The following is an 18,644-nucleotide window of genomic DNA, read 5'->3' as shown; positions in this document are numbered from 1 at the left end:
GCTGCTGATGTGAGGAAAGGTAGACTACGATCCATGGTCTCTCTCTGCAGATCTGTCAACGGGACAGCACATCTGTGCCGTCCCCAACTCAGCTCGGGGCCGTGCTGCCCCGACAGACTGCCGGGGACCTTGCGCGTGCCTGGGAGAGCAGAGCTGCTGGGAATGCTGCTTTCCAACAGACAGGGAAACCACGGCCCGGGCACCTGTGGTCAGAAAAGGTCCCTGGGTCATGCACTAAAAGACAAAAACAGTCCCTTATTCGGCTAAGTCATGCTGGGATCGCTGCCCAGTCATGCCTATTCAAACAGCGTCAACCCACACTGATTGCACCCCTCTCTCTGTCTCTCAATACAAATAGCAGCTTAGACTCGCTGGAAGCTGTGCTTTTTGTTAGTTGGTGGGTTCAGGAAGACAAAGACCCCGAGGCTTTTCCTGATAAGTAGTCTGTCTGTCCCATCTTATCCCTTGAAAGGCTATCAAAGAGCTACTGTTTCCCTCAAAATAAAATAAAATAAAATTAGGAGCATGTAGGGATTCTAAGTAAGGCAGTGAATGAAGAGGGATCTCATACAGGCAGAGGGACCAGGGAGCATGTCATGCAGAGCTCCCCAGCCTTGCGCACAGGTCTGATCTGAAGGCAGACTGAGCTACAGAGTGCCTTTGCTCCATTTTTCCTTTCCAACATTTTCCACACCCTCCTGCCAAGAAAACTCTGAGAGCTGCTTGCCATGTCTGGCAAATGCTTCCTACTGCAGAGTCCTCCCAGTTAGCACACGCATGCACACACACATGGAGGGACCCGCACCAGGGCTGGCTGCTGCCGCACCGCTCAGAGATGCGGCGGGACATTCGCAAAGCTCTGTCCTTGCTCCTCACCAAGGGGCTGAGACTCTTCTGATATCCTAGAAAGGAAAGACTCGGGGAGAGTGAAGTATATTAGGCATTTTGGGTCCTTCATAGGGAGGCCAGCTCCCCAGATCCTACGGGGTTTGGAAGCCGAGGGATCATGCCGAGGTTTGCAGCAGATGAAGTGAAGAGGGAAGGCAACGCACTAGAAAGGAGATAGCCGTTACTTGCTCATGCTCAGGCCTGGGCTGTAAATGCAGGAAGGGGTTTGTACTTGTGACTAGCGTTCCCACGGATCACACAAAGGCAGATCTCCTGGTCTCAGAGGCCTGAGCATGGATTTCATGTATTTTTATTACATTCAGAAATCATCAAATATTATGACATTTTTGTGAAGCTACCTGGAGTCCCAGCTCCTACATTCAGCATAATTTGAGCAAATAAAAATTTGCATCTCTGTCTTGTGTGTTTGGGTTGTTTTTCATTTCCTGCTGTGTGAAATAGCAGGAGTAATAAAATCAAATCCTTGGAAACAAATTACAATTGTTTAATGGAGTAAAAAAAAATCTCAACGCCTTCCTAGCCTGCTTGTGCCACAGCTACTACACACATGGCTGCTTACACAGGTAGAAGAACAGGCTCCAAGTCCGGACTTCCTCACTTTTATGGGTTTAAATTGGATCCTACTAGGTGTTTAAGGCCATTGTTGAACTGCTAACACATTCTGCAGCATGACTAACACCACTGGGTTATTTTTCATTCTCATTTGGCTTTTTTTGGCTCCATCTGCCTGTCATAGCAGACAGGAGAGCAGAACAGAGCAGCAGAGTAACAGGTGAGCGATAAACAGTGTTCTGGATGTGCGCAGAGCAGGGATAAGAGTTCACCAGCAAATCTGTAACTGAAGAGGTGTAGGGACAAGCTGCTGCATTCCCTGACTCAGTGACCAAACGCAATGTGCAAATATGACTTTCTCTCAGATAAAGGGCAACTGCAACTGATGTGGCAGGGTAAGACAGAATGGCAGAAGGAAAAAGATGAAGAGCTACAGGTCGCTGCTACAGACGTTAAAGGAGGAAGGTGACTCTCACCACGAGGCTGGCTTCAGCCCTCAGCAAAGAGCTGCAAGACCCTTCCTGACTTAGCTGGGCTCTTCTGCATTTGCACCAATGCTCCTGAAAGCGGTATTTTGCCCTGTACTTCCAAGAGGTTGGAGATTTTCTCTTCCCCCTTTTCTTTTTTTTTTTCCTAGATAGAGACCAGCAGACTCTGGTTGACTGCATGCTCTTAACTGGCCAGAATCTGGCAGCAGGGACAGAGACAGGCCCTGGACGCAGGAAGCAGGCAGCGGTTTATGAAACACCCTGTGGAACCAACACTTTCCCCTACCAGGAAAAGTCTTTCGCAACTGGATGTCTCTGAACCGTGGATTTGGGTGATTTCAGAATTCCCCCTCCATGACCTCTTCCCACTCCTTGTCAGTCTGTGGCTTCATCTTAATGGAGGAGGCAAACTGGGTTGGGAACATCACTAATGGCATGGAGAGAAATGGGAGAGACTTCAAGAAATGCAACCACAGAGCCAATTCCAGGAGCCCCTCCCTGCACAAGAGCAGCTCCCAGAGGATCCTGGAAACAGCCAGCATGCTCATCCTACCTGGGATCTTAAAAGTTTCAAAAAAAGCCATGCAAGAAACTGTCAGTAAATTAAATCCATCCTTTTCTTGTAATCACCTACCTTCCTTGATGTGAAAACAGCCCCAACCCTACAACTGCTGGCTCCTATGTGGGGAGCAGAACTACAGCAAGATTTCCCCATCTAATGGCACCTGTACTCTTAGACAAGTCTTCCTTAGTTCAACATATCATCAAACACACTTTAAAATGCTCCCTCTGCTCTCCCATTAACTCTGCTGTCTAATGAGATTCCACGTGGGGAGTCCTGGTAACTTACAGTGAGCAATTAAGGGGTGTAGTTTCAAATTGGAAACAATCAGCTACACAAGCAATCCATCCACGTCTATTATGTGCAGACACCCCAGGGGCTGGCACGAGCCGTTAGACTTGGCATTCAAAGGCTCATAAGCTCTACCGGCACAGGAAAAGTCTGAATCTGCTCTCCCACCTATGTAGTCCTGGCGTGGGTTTACAGTACTCAGCTGAACAACACCGTGCTCTTTGCTGTGAGACAGATCAGAATCAGGCTTCAAGTCACAATCTTTCACCGGAGTCCTGAGAAGGCATGAGAAAAATATTGGTAAGATATCCCTGTTGAGCATGTGGAGAAGAATAGAAGAAGAAGAAGAAGGCTGGAGAAGAAGGCTGGAGAAGAAGGCTGGAAGAATGGAAGAGACCTCTGAAATCAAAGAGGGAGATGAAGGAACTTGCCCTTCCCATTAAATACTTCACAGCACTTGAATTTGGTGCTTCCCACTAAATATACCCTGAACCTGCAGGTCCCAATTACACTCACACCTCTTGGGTCCAGTCAGCACTCCCGAGGAAGACAGCAGATGTGGCACAGTTGGGCACATCACATCCCCAACTCCGCAACCACCCTGTAACCACCATCCCCAACTCTGCAAACACTCTTTTGCCTCAGAAAGAGGCAAAAGCCAGAAGCTCAGGGATGAAATTTCTCAAGGTCTGAGTGGTGTTTGGGAGGTGAATCAGGGCTGGGAGGAAGTGGAAAGCAGACTCAGATTCCTGGATCAAAGGCTAGCTCTGTCTGGCACAGTATTCAGTTCAGCCTTGGGTTACCTACAAATTAAATATTTACCTCTAAACAGGAGAAATGTGGCACAATCCATGTGATCACACGATAAATCTTCTAAAAATGACCCTCAAGATTTCGGCTGCCTCTTTAGCAACCTCAAAGCCTGTATCAACCATGCCTGAATCCTAACCAACTCCTGTATCTGGTCCCATGGTACATGGCTCTAGATGACCCACTTTTACCCCAAAAGGGGAATTAAAAGATATACTCAGCCTTGCCATAAGAGAAGTGGCGGGTTCCCTAAAGCTGTCTCCTGGAATCATGATAATAAATTATAATCTCCACTTTTTTTCCTTCCCTTTTATTTTGCTGAAGTGTTTTTTTTCCTCTGCATCTCCTTATTGAGAAGTACAGATGCCTCCAAATGTCTCCTACATGGGACTTCAGGCTCAAAACCCATTTGGCCTGGCTCAAAACACAACAACATTTGGCCTTTTTTGGTTTATTTTTAATCTCAAGATTTATGAGAGGTAGCTGACTCATATTTTGGCTGGCAGGGCTGGACTCTTGTAGGTAATTGGATCCTCGCTATTTTATTAATTAAGTTAAGTTTTACCACTTCTGTTTGAGGTGTTGGCGATGCCACTGACTGCTGCGAGAAAAATACAGATCTTTGCCTCGGGTCTCAGGCAGGTGAAAGGCCAGACATCTCCTTCTTCAATCTCTGGCCCAGGCATTAAAAATGAAAGGTGCAGATATATCAAATTTCCCGGCACTGCTCAGCTCTATCAGGTTATTCAAGCATCTCCTGCCACAGGGGAGCTCCACCCTCAGCAAAAGGCAAGAAATCCCACACACACCAGGGCTACTGTGACTTGTTAAGTATGGTTTTGCTTCACATACCCCGATTTCCTTTCCAGCAATGCACCAAAAAAAATTACCGAGGAGAGAGTTTGTAGCTAAGGAATTCAGTGAATGATTAACTCCATCCTACCTATTAACCATTGCTCTCCATTCCCTCATGCCTCGCAGAAACCCCAGCTCCGGGTAGCAAAGCCATGCCAAAATCTGATACCCCACTGGTTTTGCTTGCAGAGTGGTCAGGTGATGCAGATGGTTCTAGCTTTGAGTTAAAACACATTAAGTGCAGTAATGATTAATCCAGAACCCTGGCACAAATTCATGATGAAATGTTGTTCCTCTTGTCACACCAAATTTACCTAAATGAATCCTGCTTCCTGGAGGTCACCACGGAGGAATCGTCTCTACGCAGGCCTGCAGAGGCAGGACCTCCGTGCACACCAGGAGCAGGGGCTAGTGCAAGGACAGCTCTCTGCAAGGCAGCGAAAGGATACGATGACTAGGTGTTGCTCCAAAATGAACCACATCTAAGCCATGCCGTGCTGCCTTTGGGACTAGGACAAGACAGCGAACGCAGCTCTGCCAGTCCGAAGATGCTACAGACCAGTGGCAGCTAGATGCACGTGCACCCCCAGCAAGTCATCTCACACTGCAAGATCTTCATGTCAGATTGGCCCCATGTGCACCTGCAAGCCCACGTGTTTATCACACTCAGCTGCACCTCAGAAGATTGGGAGGGCTCAGTGCCGGGCTCAGACACAAACTCCCTGTATGACCTCAGGCAACTCCCTTACTCTCTATGAGCACAAAGCTTTTACAGCCTTAGCCAGCCTTAGACAGCCTTAGCCAGCTGAAAAACAGGAAGACTTCCTTTTTCTTTTGCCTTGTCTATTTTTATTGCAAGATCCTGAGGATAAGGTCTGTTTTCAGTATACTTGTGTACAGTACCCAGCACTACAAGGTGCCAATCCTGCCCAAGGCTCGCAGCACAACACGTACAAAAAAACAATTCCTAGATCTTTGGGTCTTTTCTGCAAACCCACACATACCATGGTATCATGCAATAGAGATACAACTGAATCTCTGCATTTTCAATTGGGCTTTCTGGTACTTTTACATACAAAAAGATGACAGCACCGCTGACATGTCAGGAATTTCCTCCCAAGCTTCTTCCTCATCACCCAATGACTAGCAGTAGGCAAGAGGCCTGAAAGTCCTGCTCTGCTGTCAGGACAGAAAGTCTTTGGGTCCAACATTAAAAGTTCATCATTTCCTCCCACGAGGAGAAGGACTGCACAATTTTACAGGCATCTGCTGAAAGCCACTTACCACCACAGCCTATCACCAAAGTCCCTGGCACGGAGAGCAACACGTGAGTGATCGGCTCTTGCGTTCCCATCGCCACGCCTGGGTTTCATCAATTAGTGGTGCTGAGCCACCCGTGCAACCTCAGCCCATGCACCACAACCGGTGTCTGCTTAGACTGTTCAACACCAGGACCCTCACGGTGCACACTCAGGACAGGGAGACACCAGCTAAAACTGTATATTGAGACCTGAAATACACGGATTCCCAGTATCCTAAGACCCAGAAACTTGTTCTTGCAGTATGACAGGGTATTTCATGGCCTGCACATACTGACAGCCAAGTGAGATTTAAGAGCAGCCCTTGCTCAGCACAACATGGTGCATCTGAAAGGCTGGGTGGGAAGGATTAAAACACTTCTCTGCAGAAGCCAGGACCTGATGCTGCAACGCCAAGACTCTCATCTGTCCGTGGCCTGTGCAGAAACAGAATAAAACAACACAAGTCTCCCATGCTCTTTAATTCTGTAGATTAATTCAGTAATATAAATCTGACGGGACCGTTCTCATGGTCACACCAGACACTCACACTTGCCCCCGTGCTGATCCTCTGCCACCCACCCTGCCACTGATTGAAAACTCTTATCTTCCCCATAGATGGCCAACGATGGCTTCGCTACTGCCAGACAGCCCGTGAGCAGGAAAGAATTAGGACCCCAAGAAGTTAAAAGAAACAAGTGTAAAAGTTGAGTTGCAGCCAGAAGGAGAATTGGGACCCATCCCTGCCACAGGCCCGTGTCTCATCCCAACAGTAAGCTCAAGCTCCTGCTGAGGGCTTTTTTGCTCTAGATTCAATAAAGAAAAAAAAATGCTGCTGCTGAAATGTGTTTCACATTGTAAAAGACAGAACCCTCCCTCTGGAAGGCCGTGCTCCAGGCTGCAGTGGCAGCAGCGCAGCGGAGACACAGCTCTTCGTGCCCTGCACCGAGTTTGATTAGGCAGAGAATCAAGAGATCCTCAAACTCCCAGTCAGAATACCAAAACGCACCCCCTAAGGAGGAGGAAGGGGCCAGTCTCCTCTCCCTCTAATCAGCCATCATTAAACAAACAAGTAACAGCAGGGATCTTGTAGTACACACTACAGCCAAGAGCTACCGACTGCCTGATCCTGAACCCGCACCGCGGCAGTGTCAGCAGGCCCGGCTCTGCAGCCCCAAGGCAGGGCAGCCGCCTCAGCCCCACGGGGCACCCAGCTCGGGACATGGGGCAGCTCATGGCACCCCTTCCCTGCGGGGTGCCCGGCCTCGCTGAAGGCACATGCAGCCCCAAGGCCCTGTGTGCCTGACGGGTGCTGACTGTGCAGAGCCCACAGAGACAGCAGAGGTGCAAGGCAGGAAAGGAGATGGATGCGCAGGGGTTCGCCCAAGCCCAGACAAAATCCTGTGTTTCCAGAGGGTCCATGTGCGAGACCACACTGCTGCCCAGCGCCATGACGGGCCCCGCGGTGCCACAGTGACTGCAACAGGCGGCCTGCTACAGGCCTGCTGGGTGAAGGCAGCCAGGAGGGCTGCCTGGAGCTGAGAAACAGGGTTGGACTGCTAACACCACAGAGACCTGCCTGCCAGATCCCCTGAGCTGCGGGCTGGCTGACCTGGGCAGGGGGGAAGTAAATGGCACAAGAGAGCAGAAGCTGCCCCACAGCTGAGGTAAGATGGCAGCTGGTGACATTAAAATGGCACCTGGCTGAGGTAAAGTAGCACCTGGTTGAAGTAAAATGGCGCCTGGCTGAGGTAAAATGGCTCCTGGCTGAGGGAGAAAGAGCAGAGGTGCTGGCAGCACCGGAGAGCCACCCCAGTCCTCGCTCTCTGCCAAGGGGAGCGAGGCCCATGAGCATGGCCGCAGGCCTGCTGTGGGGGCACAGGCTGTCCTGTCCCAGCAGCACGGCCCTGGCCTTGCACATCCATCTCTGTACCTGCAGCCTGGGGCTACACGGTTCCTTTCCCCAGGCTGCTCCTGGTGAGGAAAACGCTTCCAGCCCCATGTCCTTCTGCCCTGAGGAGCCCACAGGGAGCAGCCATGTTTCTCTCAGGAGCTGGCGCCCTGGGCTTCAGTCAGCGCTGACTTCCCATCTGGGGCTGGGATGTCTCTGTTTGGGAAACTGATGGCACTGCCTTGAAACAAAAAATAAAGTTGGGCAGAAAACAAAACTTTTCTTTTTCAGATGCTTTAAAAGAAAAACGAATGGTTCTCCAGCTACAATAGCACAGTGAGATCCTGCTGGCTTCAGTACCTGCCGCACAGTACGTACCAGCGAAGCACAAGGTTGTCTGTTTAGTTCAGAGGATGATGGCAGGAAGGGGTTGAAGCACAAGCAGGGGCAGGAAGACAGGACCAAGGTTACCAACAAGCCTGTCAAAATGAGTACATGTGTGTTTTGCTGCCCTGCCATTTACCTTGCTCAGTGAAGAAGATTCAGCTTCCCGAGAGTCGGTATAGGATAATGTTTTGCTGCCTTCTCACGAGGATGACAGAGCACCAAGCAAGTAGAAATTAGAAAGCCAGGGCATTTATCCAGCAGCCAAGCATTTAAGCCCTCCACAAGCATTTCAGTCCCATAAATAACCACTACAATACTCCCGCGAGGCAAGGAAGCACCAGCCCCATTGCTCAGACAGGGGAGACTGAGTGCAGATGGATCAATGACAGCCCAGCCCACGCAACGAGGGTCAGAACTGAAAACAAAACCAAGAAGTCCCGCTTTCCCCTCTGTGTTCCAGCTGTTAGACAACACTGCCCCCAGTAGCTCGGCTTTCTTCCCAAACTAAGGTATGCACTTCAATTCCCTGATTGTGGAGGGGAGAAGGACAGAGAGGGAAGCAAATCCTGGCCTTAAGCACGCTGTACACAGCCTCCATGGCTGCTGCAGAATTTAGCAGCTTCCAGGAACTGCAGAGCAAACCAATAAACACAACACCAGCTCCACTGTCACTTCCCCTCTCTATGGGAATGAACAGGAGTTGTGGTCACAGTGCACAGGGAGAAAAAGGTGCTCCATGTTGCTGATCAGACCAATCACTTGCAAGAGGAGAGGATCTGGAGTAGGGCTGCATGCCCTCAAAAGATCCAGGACTCTCCAATGACTTACGAAACGTCTTTCCCAAGAAGCTAGAAAGTGCATCTACTTTGGGGGAAGCTTTGCATCCTGTGGGAGCAGGGGTGTTGGAGATTAACTTCCAGACTTAGTCTTCTTTCCCAGTTCTCTCTGAAGTTATGGGATCAAGCTACAGGCCTGGACGTGTCACGGCTAATCCACAGAAAGACAGAATGCAGCACTGGGCTTTGCTGGCTTGTTTTAGGCATCTGATGGCTAGCTCTAATTAACCCTTTAAATGCTGCAAAGCTAAACTATGCCAGAGAGTAATACTCCAATCTGACTGGCTGCATAACACGGGTCACTACACTCCATGCAAAGAAATCCAAGGTAACGCAACTCAAATTGGTGGCTGTATCAGACGCAATCTGTGCCTGTAATCAGAAACTAATTTGGCCAAGGACAGTGACATTGCTACCTTGACAGTTTACTCTCCTGCAAGCACTGGAAAGCTTTTCAAGAAATGGCTAATTGTTGGATGCAATGAGTGACAACAGGGGCATCAGTGAGGGCCAAGGGTCTCAGAGTTCAGGGTCTGGCTGTTGGGCTATTGAAGTTATTTTTGTGTTGTATGAAACACAGATTCAAGAGCCAGTGATGCTCCTGGCACTCCCTGCAAGAAATGGGGTGTGTCTTCTCCCTAAATTAAAACTTGGGAATTGTGTTGTGTCAGTCTAGCAGAGCCTCGAGTACCACCCAGACAGCTTAAGCTTTGTTTCTATGGTGCTGTCCTAATATGTGCTATGTCCTGTAACAGCTTTACTGCACAAAGGGGCAGCAGGTTTTTTTTCTTTTTCTTAAGTAAAGCCATTACTTACTGCTGGTATGAACCCAATCCACCGCATACATTCGCTACAGCGAAATTTCTTAACACAACTGAAAGACTAACACGGTCTAACCCTTGTCTCTTCTAGCTTTTGTCTTACCACCTCAGTTTTGTCTACACTAAATTTTTTAAGACTTCTGATACAGACTTTGCACTGATCCATGCAATCAGGGGTTGCAAATCTAGGCAGAGTTCAGCCCATAAAGGCAGTGACTTCATGTTTCCCCTCTGTAGGAGTAAAATAATGTTCCCACACTCTGATAGAAACCTTTGATCTGCACAGATTTAATTCATTACTTATGAATCCCTGGCCAGAGTCACTCTGTTCATTTCAGTGGCTCTCTACCTGCAGTCGCCTCCTGTGTCTGGGAGGACAGGGAACCTTTTTTTTTTTTTAAACCATGTAGTGAAGTAGCTGAGAAGGGATCCTGACTAACGGCTTCACCAACTAGTTGCTTATGTAACAGTCCTTCTAGAAAATTACCCAGGTAGCAATAATGAGCCGCCCTCTACAACTGCTTTACAGAGCGTTGGTCGGGAGCCAAGATATTTTCCAATGGAAACTCTTCTCCCAGGGAATCGCCCTGCATTGTATTTCAGATGAGTGCTCTGTTTTGTTTTAGGAAATAGGAGAAGATTTCTTTTTAATTGTGCTATGCTTAGGTGCAAGGGTAGTTTCATGACACGAATCACTGAAGAGTCAGTCACTACATGGCCTGCTAGAATAATTTATGAGACCGGAATGGCAGCAGCTCTCCTAACACCTCAAAGGCAAGTGCCCATATTCCAAGTTTATGCTTTTGCAGGATTGCTTGGACCATCTGCAGGTCTCGGGCAAGAGCTGTCTCTTTGCTGTGTCTGCACTGTGCCTAAGCTATGAGATCCCAGAGATGGTACAGCAATACAAAATATTAAAGGTGCCAGTTGATTGCTCTTTCCGTATCCAAACTCCTCCTTTTGAAAACTCACTCTTTCCAGAAGGCTTTCCAACCCTTTTCATCTGGGGAGGGGTGAAACACAACTCTCTGCCGAGGGCCAGCTCCACACTCCAGGTCGCACACAATGCTGACTGCACAGGCTCAGGCAGAGCACAAGACCCTTTCGCAAGGTCTTCGCATGCTCCTGTGCAAGCATCTGTCTGCGGGTGACAAGGCAAGACACTGTCCCAAAACCCCTGTCCCACTCCTCTTTCTGATGAAGAAATGTGGCTTAAACAGAGGTGTCTGAGGGAGTAAAAAGCATAGTTAAGTGGAGGGAATGTGGCTGCAACACTTTTTCTCAGAGACTCTCTACTCTGCATCTCATAGCAGTTTCCAACTGTTCCCTCAGCTCTCTAAGCCCCAGGAGAGGAAATGCGGCACACACGCTCTGCGCTGGGAGCACGCGTCACAGGATGGAGCCCGTGATTATTATTCTTACCACCCCACGGACTGCCTGGCACTGGCTGAAGAGTGTGGCTCAGATGGTTCTCTCTGCTCGCAAACAGCTACGCAGCCTCTGCATGTGAAAGCCATTAAGCAATAGCACAGAAGCAACCCATGAGGCAAAACCCATGAACATTCCCATACTGACAGCGCGCCGGTCCCCGCTGCCAGCAAGACGCCGGGGTGCCGGCACTGGGTTGCACGCAGGTGCTGACGAGGAGCCATGTGCTTCCCCTCGAAGTTAACGCTTGTGTGGCCAGCTCTCCTGACAGCTCCACAAACAGCACGCAGACACTGGAGAGCTGAAGAGCCCCACAGGGCCTCCCCCCATGCACAGTCCAGGGCCTGTGTGCCAGCACTGATGTCCTGCTGTTGGAAATGTGGCATATGGGAGCATCGGCAGTGGAGACAGGAACGGAAACATCTGTTTTTTCCGAGCCGCACTTGGAAAGGCTAAGCTGTATTCCACCCCTAAAACACAACCAGCCCAGCTGTGAGGCAAGCAGATGAACACAGAAGTATAAAAATAGCCACTTCTGTAGTGCTCTTTCAAGCAACACGAGGTTGCCCTACAAAAATAAATACACAAAAAGGAACGATCATGGGGGGGGGGGGGGGTTCAGCTATTAGAGGACTCGTGCTCACATCACTGCAACAAGGTAAAACACGCATTGCCTCGACTCACAGCTCCTTGTTCACAGTGCGATCCCTGCCACCCACCAGCTAACCACCTTGGGTCTGATGGGACTAGACACAGATGCTATCACCAACCTGACCTAAACCAAAATCTGCATGCTTCAGGCCGGACTCATTCCACCCCCTTCCCGAGGCGTGGCTTTGAGAGAGAAACTAACAACTTTGGCCAACACAATTCGTCTGGGCTCTCGCTTTCCCAGGCTTAGCTGTTCCCCGGGTTCCTCCCTCAGGGGGACTCAACCCACACCCTAGATCCTCTTTTTAGAGAGCCACTCCCACCTCTCCCTGACGATGAAGCATTTGCTGCAGCAGAACCTATTTAACCCATTCCCAGCAGGATCCGTGCCTGACAGAGCAGGGAAAGGTGTTTACAGAATCCCATGCAAGCCCCCACACCAGGGAGAGGAGGGAGAGGCTTCACCGTCTGTCTCAACCAAAGCTGCAGGGAAAACTGCTCTTTTGCTTCGGGATCTGCAGAAGTCTTCCTCCCTGCTAGCGGAGCCCAGAGCAGCACGGATCCTGCGGGAGCCAGGGCCGAGGTACTGCCAGGGGATGTTGCAACGGAGTTGTGAAGAAGCCATTGCTGGGGATCTGCAAGTACCATTAGCGATGTCTGTCCAAGGAGGTGGGCACAGGCTCTAGCCAGGGCTACCAACTCCACCCTGGAAATCTCAGTTTCAAACCAGCAATTAGATCTCATGACTTCATCACAGACATGCAAAATAGTCTTGCACAGAGCCAAATGTGTTTCTTGATACAAGGAGCTGTCTGTACAGGCGAGCAGAGTACAAATTGCCCAGCTGTCACTAGAAGAAAAAAGGGCACGGTATGGTGTCCAGGTACGTTTCGAATGAATAGGAACAGGCTGGCTGAGGCCTGGCTTGGATCCAGAATTCTGGTCAGCACAGATTGTCCCGCAGGCTGGTCAAAAGCAAGAGCTGCTGCAGGCTGTGTCTGCTGTCAGAGCGAGTACAGCCTTCTCCTGGTGATGCTCAAGAGCATATGCCAGCACGACTGCAGCGGGAAGAGAGAGTCCCAGCGCCTGCCGACACCGCGCCGTCGGAGGGCAGCCCGTAGACCCCAGACTGGAGGTAAAGCAGGGCCACACGGTTAACACACACCCACCGCGACTGAACAATGCCGTAGGTGGGAGATTCATTACCACAAAGTGAACATTGTCATTTCCTTCCATCAAGTACTGTTACCAAACCAGTGTATCACACTATCTTAACAGAGGTTGCTAATTAAATTAAAAATTATGCTGGATTAAACAGAATAACACAAGACCGTATGCCGCATCTGAAACTTCGTCTCCGAGCACAGCTTATTGGAGTTTTTACTAGGCCTGATGCCAGGAAGCCAAAGAGATGTACTCGTTCCTAACCTGAGGGGAACTATTTTTACTGTTAGACTGGCAGAAACAGCTGACTGAAGAATATTACACTTTGTTTTGATTATCTCTGTTTAAATCCAGTGGTAGCACATCATCAAAATGGATGTAATCTTTTGAGGGAAAGGGAGGAGCTGGAAAGTGAGGACAGAATCGGTTTACTGGTCACGGTTCCTATAATATATCGCAAATGCTACAGATGGTCAACTTGCACGTTGTTGATGCTCTTCCCGATGATAGTTATCCCTTCAGAAAATGGGAATGGCTGTAATCACACAGTTTTTGCTTTTTGTGCTCTTTGCAAAGCAAAAACTAACATTATATTTCAATTTGACATTTTTAGTTTTGGCAAACAGAGATGCCAACTTAGCTTCAGTGTCTAAGTAAACAACAGTCCTTCGATATGAAAAACGAGCTAATTCTTTACTGCAAAGGCAGGTTAAGAAATAAGGGCCGGGGAGGTCTGATTTGAAGCCCTCATCCTCCCGGCGGGACAGGCAGGGACCTCCAGCAGAGCACGTGTGTGCAGGCGGCAGAAGCTGCAAGGGGAGCACGGCCAGTAGCTCTGCAGCCCGGCAGTCGCTGTAGCTTTCCAGCCTTTAAGCCTGATCTCAGCAAACCCTGGAGAGAAAGGTGGGCTGATGTGGGGTAGCGGCCATTCCTCCAAATAGCAACAGTGCGTAAGTGCAGCCCACGAGCGGAGCTGCCAGCTTTCCACTGTGGAAGAGACAGAAATTTTCGCTTTGAGCCTGACAGCGACTGCCTAAATTGTGCTGTTGGCTATGGAGGTGCCGTGTCCCCCACACTCCTGTGTCCCCCACACTCCCCCGTGCACTCTCCTCAGGGTAAGAGCGAGCACCTCTGTCTGTGCAGCTCCCAGCCTGCTCCAACCCGGCACTGGAAAGCACGTTTTTGCTCCTGAGCTGTCCTCCTTCACCCCTACTCACTTTCTTACTCACTTATTACAACTCAGAGAAACGTTTGGGGACATATGGGGTAAATAAGAGACAAGATAGAATATCAAGCTGAACTGCAACCATCAATCAAAGGGCAAGAAAGCTTGAAGAAATGAAGAAAGGCTGACACAGAAACGCATTATGGAAACCACAGTGTGGAAACCGCGGCATGAAAAGAGATAAAACAAGGAATCCCATTAAATGGCAAACAGGGAGAAAAGTATGAACCGACCATATGAGTCTGTTTCATCCTGCCTTCTGATTGAGTGATTTTCTTTTTAAAAGCCCTCTTTGTGAGAGCAGAATGAAAGCAGCCGGGTGAAATGCGAGAGAGACCTGCCGGGGGCTTGCCATCAGAAGAGCAGGATCAGGCCCACGCTTTCACTCCAGCAGGGAAAAAGCCACACGCAGAAAGGCACCACCAGTAAACTTAAAATACTTAAAACTTAAAATACAGGAAATACAGAGACAAAAATCAATGCAAACAGTACCCGGTAAAAAATACACCAGATGTCATAGGAACCCCAAAAGATGAGGTGAGCAGAGACACGCTCTTCCTTTCTACTAACGTCTGGGAAGGGCCCGGAGCGGGCATTCAGACAGCAGGTCTTCCCTCTGCCCAGCGGGGCTGAGAGATGTTTAGCTACTGTTTCTCAATGTGTGGGTTTCTGTCACTACCAGGGTTTGTAGGCTTGGCTGCACTGAATTGCAAATCGCAAAATCTTTAAATGCTGGGCTAACGTCTAGGAAGTGAGACACCTTGATGCTGCTTGGGATTATTTAATTGCAACATTTGCCATGGAGCAGGAACGCCTTCAAAGGCCACCTCTCTGGGGGATGCCTTTTATTACCCAGCAGGACATTTTTGTTAGTACATTTTTAAACACCACCAAAAAAAGCCAAACTTTTAATTTTAAAAAGGGCAAGTTTCTCATGGGAACAGCAGTCAAATGCCTCTGAAGCTTTAGGAAGGAGCACAGTAAACAACCCAGACCTTCTTCTCCTGCCACTGCTGCAATGGCATTATGGTGACGCTTCACTAACACCAGAGACCATTATGCTCTGACAGAATAATACAGAATTGCCTCCTTGTTCGGTGGTTAAACTATAGTTACAATTTACTGATGTGATTGGTCCCTTCCACAGGCTGAATGAATCTCGTTTGCAAAATACTCATCTAGCACCTCATTTGGGCCTTTTTCCTCCCTCCAAAATTTCTTACAGAAGAGAAACACAGCCTTGTTTTTGCTGGGGATACTGCTATTTATAAGAATGACATTCCAGGCTGGTTAAGTTTTTTCTAGGAACAGAAGTAAAGCTATTTTGCCTTTGTGGATTGGACACTACTATACAGACACACCACTGCTTGTGGTTTTACCTGAATTGGATTTTAGCTTTAATTGGCTCCCCCCCCCCCCCATAGCTTTTGAAGACACCTTGAGCCTTGAAAAGGCTTTTACTGCCTCACATAACAATACCAAAATATACCGATCGTTGCCAACTCTTGAAATTTAAAATATCACAGACTGTCGGTTCCTGAATCATAAAATCTGTTTATTTTAAGAAGGTTTGCTTAGGTGAAGTCACCGGCTAGGCAGTGTAACCCCAGGGCTCACTGCCAAATCCACAAAAAAACCCCGCTGGGTTTTGGATGAAAGTTATGACCCCCAAATCTGCAAAGCTTCTGCTTCTGCAGGAGTGCGGTGACAGCAGAGGTCCTCTGATATTTTCACCTTCTCCTTCTTACCCATCCACAAATAGTATTCCACGTTAATGAAGGAAAAATAAGGGAGTTTCAACTCTAGTCTTATAAATCCAGATTCTAATCTCCACTTCAAAAGTACCATGATACTAAAGATGTGTCAGAAGTAGTCATATTTGCAAGGGCAAGTCAGAAAATCTTTATGAGGTTTATTTCCAGTTGAGGAATGAAAGCAGTGATACCAGCTCATGAAACAGCTAAGTCTCAAAGTAAACGCGAACAAAATCTGGTAGCCCTGCAAGCAGAGCACTTGGAAAGAGATCAGATCAGAGCATTTCTCAGATGGAGAAACTCAGAAGTGCAAATGCTGCCACTTGAAGCGAGTTGCTCTTGAAGTATCGTTTTTTAAGTTGCGCACTGCAGATTATTTGGAAAAACAGACTTTGCTCTCGATTCCAGCCAGACTTTGCGTTACACTTCAAGAACCCGACTCTGGCGATGGGAAGAGGCCAATATTCCCATTCGGTCTGCCCGGAGCCTGCTTCCAGCTAGGTATGTAGCGTCTGCAAGCAGCAGAGCTTATTTCCTTAGTGATTCTTTGGATGGGGCATTTCTTCTGTACTCCTAGTAACAGGGCTGCCGAAGTTGGCATGTGTTTCTTCAAAGTTGCTATGTCTATAATGTCGGATACGAGAGGAATTCATTTCCTAGGCCTTACTTCTACAGCTAGAGGTACGGTATCACATTTGCTGAGCGCAACTGCTAGCACGCACGCCTGCCACGGGATCAGGGCGCTTCGGCACTGGTAATTTTCTGAACTCGGCCTTCTTAAAGGCTGTTTTTGTTTCAGACTAATAAAAAGAAATGTTTTGTTGAGATATTAAAAAATGCTTTCCTCTAACAAGAGAATAGACAGCAAATCATTAAAAGCATTATTTACTTTATCTGTCAGTGTTCAATAAAGGGAACATGAAATGAATAGACAAACCCGCTTGCATAACTTCACTGTGTCATGAGCCAGAGTCCCTCACATCCCGACAGAAATGAATCTGTAAATCTTTCATGGTTATAATGACAACGTAAGTACACATGCCTTCGTTCCCATCGTCAGGAGGTCAAACAAGGCAGTAAACTTCTCCCCAAAAGAAATCCATGTGCCACAGCAGACCGCTTCAGCACATCTTATACCAGTCATCAGAATATTACCAGCACACACTTTTTCAGCTGAGTCGTGACTGTCCACACAAGATGATCTGCTGGCTGACAAAGACGACTCTACAGCCTGAATTCCAAAGACAATCATCCCGCAGCGGAGCAAAGCTCTTCCCCTTACCGCACTGCTCTCAACAGTGCTGTAAACAAACGTTTCTCCATCGGAATCGGAGGAAGATGTCAGTAACACTATCTGCCGTTTCAGTCCATTTGCTTTAGCAGATTTCCCCTTCCCACATTCCGGGCACTTTGTTTTGTTGACCTGCAAGAACTTTATGTCCAACTTCAATTTGTCATTGCATAATAGGATCTAATCCAAAACGTTCTGGGAGTTCTTTTACAACTCAACGCCTCTGAACAACAATAATATAAACAGTCTCAAACACTTACTACCAAAATTAATAATCCTAGAAACACACTGTAATAACCCCAAATCCTTAAAAAGCCGAACGAAGGACTCATCGTCACAGTCTGCAGAAGGCTGCTCTACAAGTGACCAGCGAAGCGCTGGCACGTTCCACCTCTGTCGCAACGGCACATTCAGTCTCCAGAGCTGTAGATCCCCGTGCCTAACTGACAACAGATAACGCAGCCTCAGAAACCCCTTAATAAAAACCAGTTTTTCCCAGTTAGGGACTTTCTGCAACGAACAATGGCTAGTTTGTTAGGAAAAGCCTAAACGTATCTTGTAAGAAAACAGCTGGACGACACCTTGTCTGCTGGATTTAGAGACATGCACATTTTCCTGAAGTTAGTCTAGATACATCTTGCCGATCTGCAATTTAATGTTTACTGTGGTACTTCGCAAGTTCTGCAATATCTCTTAATCTATATTGACACTAAAAAGTGGGAACTTAGTTAAGAATATCCAAATAGAAAAGCAGACTCTTAACTTATTGAAATACCAGTAGAAATTAGTTCATGTGAGATTTTTCTACTGTGCCGGGCCCCATGTCATCGCTTCTACATGAATCACTCAATGCTTTTGTCTCCTCAAGGACAAGAAAAGTTGCTCCCTAAGGACAACAAATTTAGGTTCAAAAATAAACTTTAAAAACCCACTTTTCCCCTAAGTCTGTTTTTTGCATCATACAGTAACTTTATTTAAGTGACTGAGCATACAGACCGTTCTAATGCCCCTCCAAGAAACAGACCGTTCTGATGGATTTTCCCAAAACACCAAAATCAGCACCTGGACACAAACACAACTGTCATCCCATCCTAGCACTTTCATGGAGAAATTTTTTATTTGAACTTGTTAATTGAGTCTTTTGGATTTGCTGTTAACAGAACGGAGTTTAAACCACGGCCAACTGCTCATTTCCCGGCACCGTTCTCCTCCTGAGATTTCCCCCTGAACCTCAGAAACTAATCTCCCGGCACAAAACCTCCTCGCCCGCTGGCGCAGCAGCCTCCCAGCTCTCTTTAACGTACACATGGGGTACGTTACCCTACGGTTCCCCCAACCTACCTGCCCGGGTGTCTCTGATCTCACGCCCCGGCGTACCTGGCGTGCCCCACGGCTCGCCAACTCTTGGCAAGACGCGAGCAGCGTTACGAG

General features: G+C 48.1%; 1 protein-coding gene across 2 annotated transcripts in view; it reads right to left on the bottom strand.

The window, feature by feature from the left end:
* PKD1 (polycystin 1, transient receptor potential channel interacting) overlaps positions 1 to 18,644 on the bottom strand; it is a 101,020-nt gene that overhangs the window by 81,415 nt on the left and 961 nt on the right. The gene's annotated exons all lie outside the window — the stretch shown is intronic.

Source organism: Mycteria americana, chromosome 12 (genome assembly GCF_035582795.1).
Source record: "Mycteria americana isolate JAX WOST 10 ecotype Jacksonville Zoo and Gardens chromosome 12, USCA_MyAme_1.0, whole genome shotgun sequence".
NCBI lineage: Eukaryota > Metazoa > Chordata > Aves > Ciconiiformes > Ciconiidae > Mycteria > Mycteria americana.
Note: the sequence above shows the minus strand (reverse complement) of the source record. Positions and strands in the feature narration are given on the sequence as shown.